This window comes from Syzygium oleosum, unplaced genomic scaffold, assembly GCF_021117445.2.
Source record: "Syzygium oleosum isolate NSW1041296 unplaced genomic scaffold, Sole_v2.1 Sole_v2.36, whole genome shotgun sequence".
NCBI lineage: Eukaryota > Viridiplantae > Streptophyta > Magnoliopsida > Myrtales > Myrtaceae > Syzygium > Syzygium oleosum.
In genome coordinates, this window is record NW_026607520.1 from 332,501 (window position 1) to 340,954 (window position 8,454).

At 48.2% G+C, this 8,454-nt stretch overlaps 2 non-coding genes across 2 annotated transcripts; both read right to left on the bottom strand.

Annotated features, from left to right (window-relative positions):
- Nucleotides 1-45: 45 nt before the first annotated feature.
- Nucleotides 46-198, bottom strand: LOC130135689 (5.8S ribosomal RNA). Its single transcript, XR_008814963.1, has one exon. It is a non-coding gene; the product is annotated as a 5.8S ribosomal RNA (ribosomal RNA).
- Nucleotides 199-7,840: 7,642 nt separating this feature from the next.
- Nucleotides 7,841-7,994, bottom strand: LOC115691414 (5.8S ribosomal RNA). The gene has a single exon (XR_004006986.2). It is a non-coding gene; the product is annotated as a 5.8S ribosomal RNA (ribosomal RNA).
- Nucleotides 7,995-8,454: the final 460 nt, after the last annotated feature.

Below are 8,454 nucleotides of genomic sequence, written 5' to 3' on the forward strand. Positions count from 1 at the left end.
CTGCCCGTCCAATTCAAGGCGAGGGGTTAGGGGCAACGCCATGTGTGACACCTGGCAAACGTGCCCTTAACCGAAGCTTCGGGCGCAACTTGCGTTCAAAGACTCGATGGTTCACGGGATTACGCAATTCACACCAAGTATCACAGTTCGCTACGTTCTTCATCGATGCGAGAGCCGAGATATCCGTTGTTGAGAGTCGTTATGAATAATAGGAGATTGCATGGCATCCCACACACGCACCATGTCTCGGGGCGGCGGGAGCATCGCTCTTTGTTAAAGTTCCTTGGCGCATTCCGCGCCGGGGTTCAAGTTGTCAGCCGCGGAAAAGCCCGAGTGCCCGTAGGCACCCGTGCCATCAGCGCCGGAGACGTTGGGCGAGGCCCACCGTCCCCATTGAGTTTGTTACTGGTTCTCTAGTCATTCTGCTAGGCAAGATTCGATAATGATCCTTCCGCAGGTTCACCTACGGAAACCTTGTTACGACTTCTCCTTCCTCTAAGTGATAAGGTTCAGTGGACTTCTCGCGACGTCATCGGTGGCGAACCGCCCAAGTCGCCGCGATCCGAACACTTCACCGGACCATTCAATCGGTAGGAGCGACGGGCGGTGTGTACAAAGGGCAGGGACGCAGTCAACGCGAGCTGATGACTCGCGCTTACTAGGAATTCCTCGTTGAAGACCAACAATTGCAATGATCTATCCCCATCACGATGAAATTTCAAAGATTACCCAGGCCTGTCGGCCAAGGCTATAGACTCGTTGAATACATCAGTGTAGCGCGCGTGCGGCCCATAAAATCTAAGGGCATCACAGACCTGTTATTGCCTCAAACTTCCTTGGCCTAAGCGGCCATAGTCCCTCTAAGAAGCTGGCCGTGGAGATGTACATCCACATACCTAGTTAGTAGGCTGAGGTCTCGTTTGTTATCAGAATTAACCAGACAAATCGCTCTACCAACTGAGAACGGCCATGCACTACCACCCATAGAATCAAGAAAGAGCTCTCAGTCTGTCAATCCTTACTATGTCTGGACCTGGTAAGTTTCCCCGTGTTAAGTCAAATTAAGCCGCAGGCTCCACTCCTGGTGGTGCCCTTCCGTCAATTCCTTTAAGTTTCAGCCTTGCGACCATACTCCCCCCGGAACCCAAAAACTGATTTCTCATAAGGTGCCGGCGGAGTCCTAAAAGCAACATCCGCCGATCCCTAGTCGGCATCGTTTATGGTTGAGACTAGGACGGTATCTGATCGTCTTCGAGCCCCCAACTTTCGTTCTTGATTAATGAAAACATCCTTGGCAAATGCTTTCGCAGTTGTTTTTCTTTTTTTTTGGTAAGGTAAGATGTATATTGACTTTTCAAAGCGTAACCTACATATGATGTGACCGAAACACAAAAACCTCGTACCTGAAACGACACCTAAGATGCCCCAACATGTGCAAAGGTGTAACGGTAAGAGAGCTCGAAAGCATCAAGCGCACATTACAACATGGCCGAAGATAGCCAAAACAACTACAACAACAACCCAAGGGGATTAATCAAAGATGGTAGGCGAGATGCCCCAATTGACTTGGATCCTTCTGTTTCGAGGATTATCTTCAACAGGTTTGAAGGACAGAGCTCTATCCCTTATGAGCTTTGCAAGGTGTTGCCGATTGGCCGGCACAAAGAGGGGTTGATTCCTAAAGAGGATATTGTTCCGAGTCATCCATATAATGTGGCATAATGCTGCAAAGGAGAAGCGAGCAATACGCTGGTGGAATCTGTGGCCGCCTATGTACCGGATGGCCCGATGAAGATTATCTTGCCACGACTGATTTCTCCATGAAAGATTACATTTATCTGCCCAGAAAAGAGCAAGGGTACCCGTAACAGGACACCCGAAGAACAGATGATCAACAGAATTGGGTCTACATTTACAAAAGGCACAAACACCTTCCGATATTCTGTGATAATTAAGCAAAAAGACCTGTGTTGGGAGCCTATTTAGTGATATGAGCCACAACAAGAAGCCATACCTCGGCGCAATGCTCTGATCCCAAACGAAGGAACTCCAAGGGACGATCGGTTTGCAAATTCTGATCTGCTCCCATGCCGAGGCCACAGAGAAGATTCCCAACGAGTGGCCCTTCCACACTAAGCGATCAGGTCTCTGTATGTCCAAAACAGGGATAGCATCCGGCCAGAAATAGAGGGTTTGAAGCATATTCGAGTTATGCCAAGACCCGGAACAAAAGTCCCGAACAGAGGCCTCTCTCGGGATACCAGAGCAATACATGTCCCTATTAGAGAACAAATCCGAAAGAGGGCCTTTGGGATGCCAAGAATCAAACCAGAATGATGTGGTTGCACCATCACCAATTTGCCATTTAAAGAACATTTGAAAATACCGGCGCATGTCGAGGATTTTCTTCCACGCCCAAGAACAAAAAGTCGGCTTAGGCACTAACCAGAAGTTCTTATTCTTCAGAAAAGTGGAGTGAATCCACTTACACCATAGGGATTCTTTATCTGTGAAAAGAGTCCATATATGTTTGAGCATTGCTGAATGGTTACAATCAAGTAGTCTACGAATACCCAATCCACCTTCCTCTTTAGGGAAGCAGACATCAACCCAGGGGACACGAGCCCCACCAACGCCAAGGTCCGGACCCTTCCATAGGAACTGTCTAAGGATCAATTCAATACTAGACAGAACAGATAATGGTAGTGTGAAAACGCTTGCCCAGTATACTTGAATAGCATGAAGCAGTGACTTAATGAGTTGTAGACGGCCAACAAATGATAGAAATCTTTGGGACCAAGAACGAGCTCGTGCAGTAATGGAATTTACTAATGAACTACAGTCCGCCTTACTCAACCTAGTCGAGATAACAGGAACCCCAAGGTATCTAAAAGGGAGCATACCTTCATTGAAGCCAAACACATTTTGGATCTGTCCACGTATATCTGGCGACCCACCAGAGAAAAATATCTCACTTTTGTTGACATTAGGCTTCAAACCAGACCACTTAGAGAAGAGGTCCAGTCCTTCCTTGAACAAGGTAGTAGAGTTCATATTCCCCTCAACAAATAAAAGGACATCATCAGCAAAGAACAAATGGGTTAAACCCACGGGCTTACACCTCCAGAAGTATTTGAAACCCGGACACCGCGCCTGAGTGTTGAGAATCCCAGAGAGTACTTCCATCACTAGTGTAAAGAGGTAGGGAGACATGGGATCCCCTTGGCGTATTCCTCTATCACTTGCAAAGAATCCATGTAACTCCCCATTTAAGGCAATGGAGAATTTCGAGGAGGTCACACACTCCATGATGAGTTTAACAAACAACTGAGGGAATCCAAAGGCTTGCAAAACCGTTTCCAAGAAAGCCCAATCAACTGTGTCATAGGCCTTTTGAAAGTCAACCTTAATTGCACACTTTGGCCGATAAGGCTCATGATGAAACCCCGCAAATAACTCCTGAGCAAGAAGAATATTATCTCCAATCCTCCGTCCCTTGACAAAAGCATTTTGGGAATTACTAATAATGGACGGCAGAACAGAGGCTAGCCTATTAGCCAAAATCTTGGTAATACATTTATAGACAGTGTTGCAACATGCAATAGGCCTAAAATCATTCATAGACAAGGCATTGGGGATCTTCGGCACAAGAGTGAGGATCGTTGTATTGACCTCCTTTAACAACGATCCTGACCGAAAGAAATCCTTTATGGCCAACACAACCGAAGGCCCGACAGTTTCCCATGAAGATGTAAAGAAATCTACATTAAAACCATCGGGACCAGGGGCCTTACCTTTTGCCAGGGAGAACAATGCATTCCGAATTTCATTATCAGTTACTCCTCTAGAAAGAAGAAGAATTTGATCGGCACTAAGGGCACGATCCACTACAGACCGGATTTCTGCACACGTAGGCCGCACGGTGGGAGAGTTCGCCTTAAGTAGAGTCTCAAAGAATGAGATGATATGGCTATGAACCATTATTGGGTCAGAGAGAACTGCACCATCTTCATCCGACACCGAAAGGATCCGATTATGAAGCTGTCTCTTCTTCACGAAATGGTGGAAATATTTGGAGTTCATGTCCCCCTCTTTCAACCATTTAATCCTTGATTTCTGTTTAAAGAAACTTTCCTCCTGGAGACGAAGATCCGAAAATGCCTGAAGATGATCCTTTTCCAGAATAGCCAAGTCCGAGTTGAAAGGGTCCTGAGCTAGGGCGTCTTGAGTAGCCATAAGATCAGCCCTGGCTTGCGATGTACGCGCTGAGATATCAGAAAAAGAATCACTATTGAGCTGCTTGAGCCGCCCTTTGAGCAGCTTGAGTTTTTGGCAGAGGACATACATGGGGGTACCACCAATACGAGAATCCCAAACCTGAGATACAATCGTAGGAAACGAAGGATGAGACATCCAATAGTTGAAAAATTTGAAAGGCTTCCTAGCTGAGGTGGCAGGAGCAATTCTAACAATTATGGGAGAGTGGTCAGATACTCTTGGGGCTAGAAAGTTGGCCTCCGAGAATGAGAACGAGCTGAGCCATTGATCATTAACCAATGCTCTATCAATTTTTCTTTGTTTGCGCGAGACACCCGAAGATGTTGCCCAAGAAAACCGATGGCCAATGTATCTTAGGTCATCCATGCCAGCTTGATCTAGACAAAGGCCAAGTTCATCAAACGCCGGTATCCAAGCATTAGAACTACCCATCCTATCCGAATTGAATCGGATGGCATTGAAATCGCCTGCAACCAACCAAGGCTCAGCCTCAAAAAGATCGCTGGACCTAATAAGGTCAGCCCAAAGAGAACGCCTAGCAATAAAGGTATGCTCCCCATACACAACCGAGAAGAAACAAGTCTTATTGAGAGCCAAAATACGGACATGGCCGTGGATAACTTGAGCAGATACGGAGATAACTTCCAGGTCTACCTCGAGGGGTTTCCACCCAATCCAAATTCTGCCACGAGGAGAATAATTGTAGTTGGCAGTCCAAACCCAGCCAGGTAAAAGCCCAGTAGAGATCTTTTCAAAAAGGGACGAAATGATTTTCGTCTCAAGAATGCCAATACAAGAGATATTATGAGCTCTAACAAGGGCTCTAATTTCGGCCTGCTTAAGGGGTTCACTAAGGCCCCTAATATTCCATATACCAAAAAACATATAGCAAAAAGAGGATAGGATTACCGCCTTTTAGAGCCGCCCCGATTTTTTGGTTTCGGTTTGGCCACCTTGGTGGGAGGATGATTGTGAGCTGCACTAGGCATTTCCACTGGAGTAGACACGGGAGCTACCGAACCGCCTTGGATAGGGTCAACACCCCTGGGCGCATTACAATCAGAACTAGAGGCGTCCTTGGACTGAGCAGGAATGATAGGAGTATGATGGGGCACCATAACTCTGGACGTCGGGTCAGGGGACGAGGAGTCCCCCTCCTGATCACTACCAACACTGCTAGCTGAGTCCTCTTCATTCACTTCTGATTCAGAGGAGGCTTCAGAAGAATCTCGAGAGGACAAATCAGAGACTGGGACAGGGAGAGAACCAACAGCCTCAATAGCAAGACTTGGTATGGGTGCATTAGAGACCGGGGGGGCTCCAATACAGAGGACGGATACGCAAGTCCCCGCTTCTTTTTGACCGTCTCCCAATCACCATCCACGAGAGAAGGCTTGTTAATAGCCGCAACAGGAACTGAACTGACTTTCGAACTCCCATTGGGCGCCTCAGTGGGAGTAGCACACCTATGACCGAATGTACCACAAGTCATACAGGATATTGGGCACCACTCATGCTCTACTTTTATCGACCATGTTTCACCATTCAAGATAACATCCACCGAATCCAGAAGAGGCTGAGACGCCTTTATATCTACACAAACTTTAACATAGGAAATCATCCGCATTTTTTCCGTCTGCATATCAACATGCAGCGGTTTTCCAATTGGGCTTGCCATCGCACTGATACCCGAAGCCGACCACAAGGCATAAGGGAAGTTCCTTAATTTGACCCAGACCGGGAGAGCCTGGTGTTGGTTTTTGTTGAGCTTCCAATCCGGGTGCCACTGTTGGAGGATCATCGGCACCCTAAGGATAGTAATCGGGCCACTGTCCAATATTTTCCGACGAAAGGCTTCATAAGGTATATGGAAGAAATAGAACCCATCTACATTTGCTAGGACATCTACCACTTGTGTCCCCCATAGATTTTGAACTGCATTCTCAGTCAGTTTAAAGGGCAATTTCTTGCCAACGAAATAGCCAACAATACACTCTAACCACAACGGGTTAGTTTCCTCCAGGATTTCCTCGGAGATTTTAACAACCGGTTTGCCATCTACCATAGATGGAGGAATATAGGACAGGGAGTACCCCTTCACCGCAGACTTAGCAACAGCAGCCCAAGAGCGTTGAGCAGGTTGTGTATTGGAGTCGCGAGGTGGATTATTGGACGATATCTTCCCCTTGCTTCTGCTTCGACCCATACCAGATTTTGGTACCTTTTGCTGGTCTGTTATAGTTCCAGCATTGTTTTGAGACTTATGGGAAGGGTAGAGTGAGGACCGTCCCCTGCTGCGACCTCTACTGCGAGACCTTCGCCCTTGAGGAACTTGGGCTTTAGATTTTGCAGATACAACCGCAGATGGTGATCTGCAATTGGCTTCAATTGAGCCAACATTAGCTGTTACGGGATGCTTCGGGAGGCCAATGGAAAGGCCAATTTGTGCTGAGGCTTCAACAGTTTTTAGAGCCACTGGTTCCACGTGGATCATGGGATGCAAGGTATCTTCAACAATGCCAGGTTTAGCCATAGCAGGGGTAATAGCCTTAGCAAGTTGCTTAGCCATACCCTGTTTTTGCATTGTCTTCGAACTAGAAGCCTCATACGAGGGTCCTTTTCTGTGGGATTTCCAGCCATGGATTCACTTATATGATATTATCCATCCAAGAAAGCTTCGCACAGCAAGGGGAGAAAGGACAACCACACGGCACAAACACCCACAATCAGCCAAGCAGCACCCAATCTCCAGAATCAGCACAACCCAGAATACCCAGAACAGAATCCAGCAATACCAGACTACACCAGAGCACCAGATACAGAATAGGCTCACCACGATGGTTTAGCAAGTCTAGCTACCAACCAGAGAGAATTGGTGGCCAAACCGTTACATTCACAGAAGCTTACGCACCAGGTCTGGAAAACCCAGATCCGCTCAACAGCCACAAGTTGAGCATTAAACAATATAGCCAAAGAGTATGTGAGGGAGAAGTCCCAAACAACCCTATCCTCCAAATTCCAGAGTGTTCAAACCAGCAGAGACATCATAAATCCAGAAAACCCAACCGGGTGAACAGTAACTTCGAATACAAGAACGCAAGAACCCAGATCTGATGTGAAATACGAATGCCCCCGACTATGAAATCCAACCGCCGAGGGCGCCCGATTCCAGAGTGTTCGAACGCCGAGGGCGCCCGATTGCAGAGTGTTCGAACGCCGAGGGCGCCCGATTCTCATGCTGGGCTCTTCCCGGTTCTCTCGCCGTTACTAGGGGAATCCTTGTTAGTTTCTTTTCCTCCGCTTATTGATATGCTTAAACTCAGCGGGTAGCCCCGCTTGACCTGGGGTCGCGTTGGTGAAAGGTAGATTCGTGGAGCATGTGCATGAGCGACACGCACGACATTGATCATTGGGGTCTCATCAACCACCGAATGTCGTGGTACTAATCGCTCCGACGCTCGATTTTGGGCCAACCGGGATAAGGTCATCTCGGGAGGCCAACATACGCACCCAAGTCCCGCCCGCCCAATTCAAGGCGAGGGGTTAGGGGCAACGCCATGTGTGACACCCGAGCAAACGTGCCCTCAACCGAAGCTTCGGGCGCAACTTGCGTTCAAAGACTCGATGGTTCACGGGATTACGCAATTCACACCAAGTATCGCAGATTCGCTACGTTCTTCATCGATGTGAGAGCCGAGATATCCGTTGCGAGAGTCGTTATGAATAATAGGAGATTGCATGGCATCCCACACACGCACCATGTCTCGGGGCGGCGGGAGCATCGCTCTCTTGTTAAAGTTCCTTGGCGCATTCCGCGCGGGGTTCGTTGTGCCGCGGAAAAGCCCGAGCGCCCGTAGGCACCCGTGCCATCCAAGCATCCGAAGACGTTGGGCGAGGCCCACCGTCCCCATTGAGTTTGTTACTAGTTCTCTAGTCATTCGCAGGCGGGATTCGACAATGATCCTTCCGCAGTTCACCTACGAAACCTTGTTACGACTTCTCCTTCCTCTAAATGATAAGGTTCAGTGGACTTCTCGCGACGTCATCGGCGGCGAACCGCCCACGTCGCCGAGATTCGAACACTTCACCGGACCATTCAATCGGTAGGAGCGACGGGCGGTGTGTACAAAAAGCGGGGACGTAGTCAACGCGGCGATGACTCGCGCTTACTAGGAA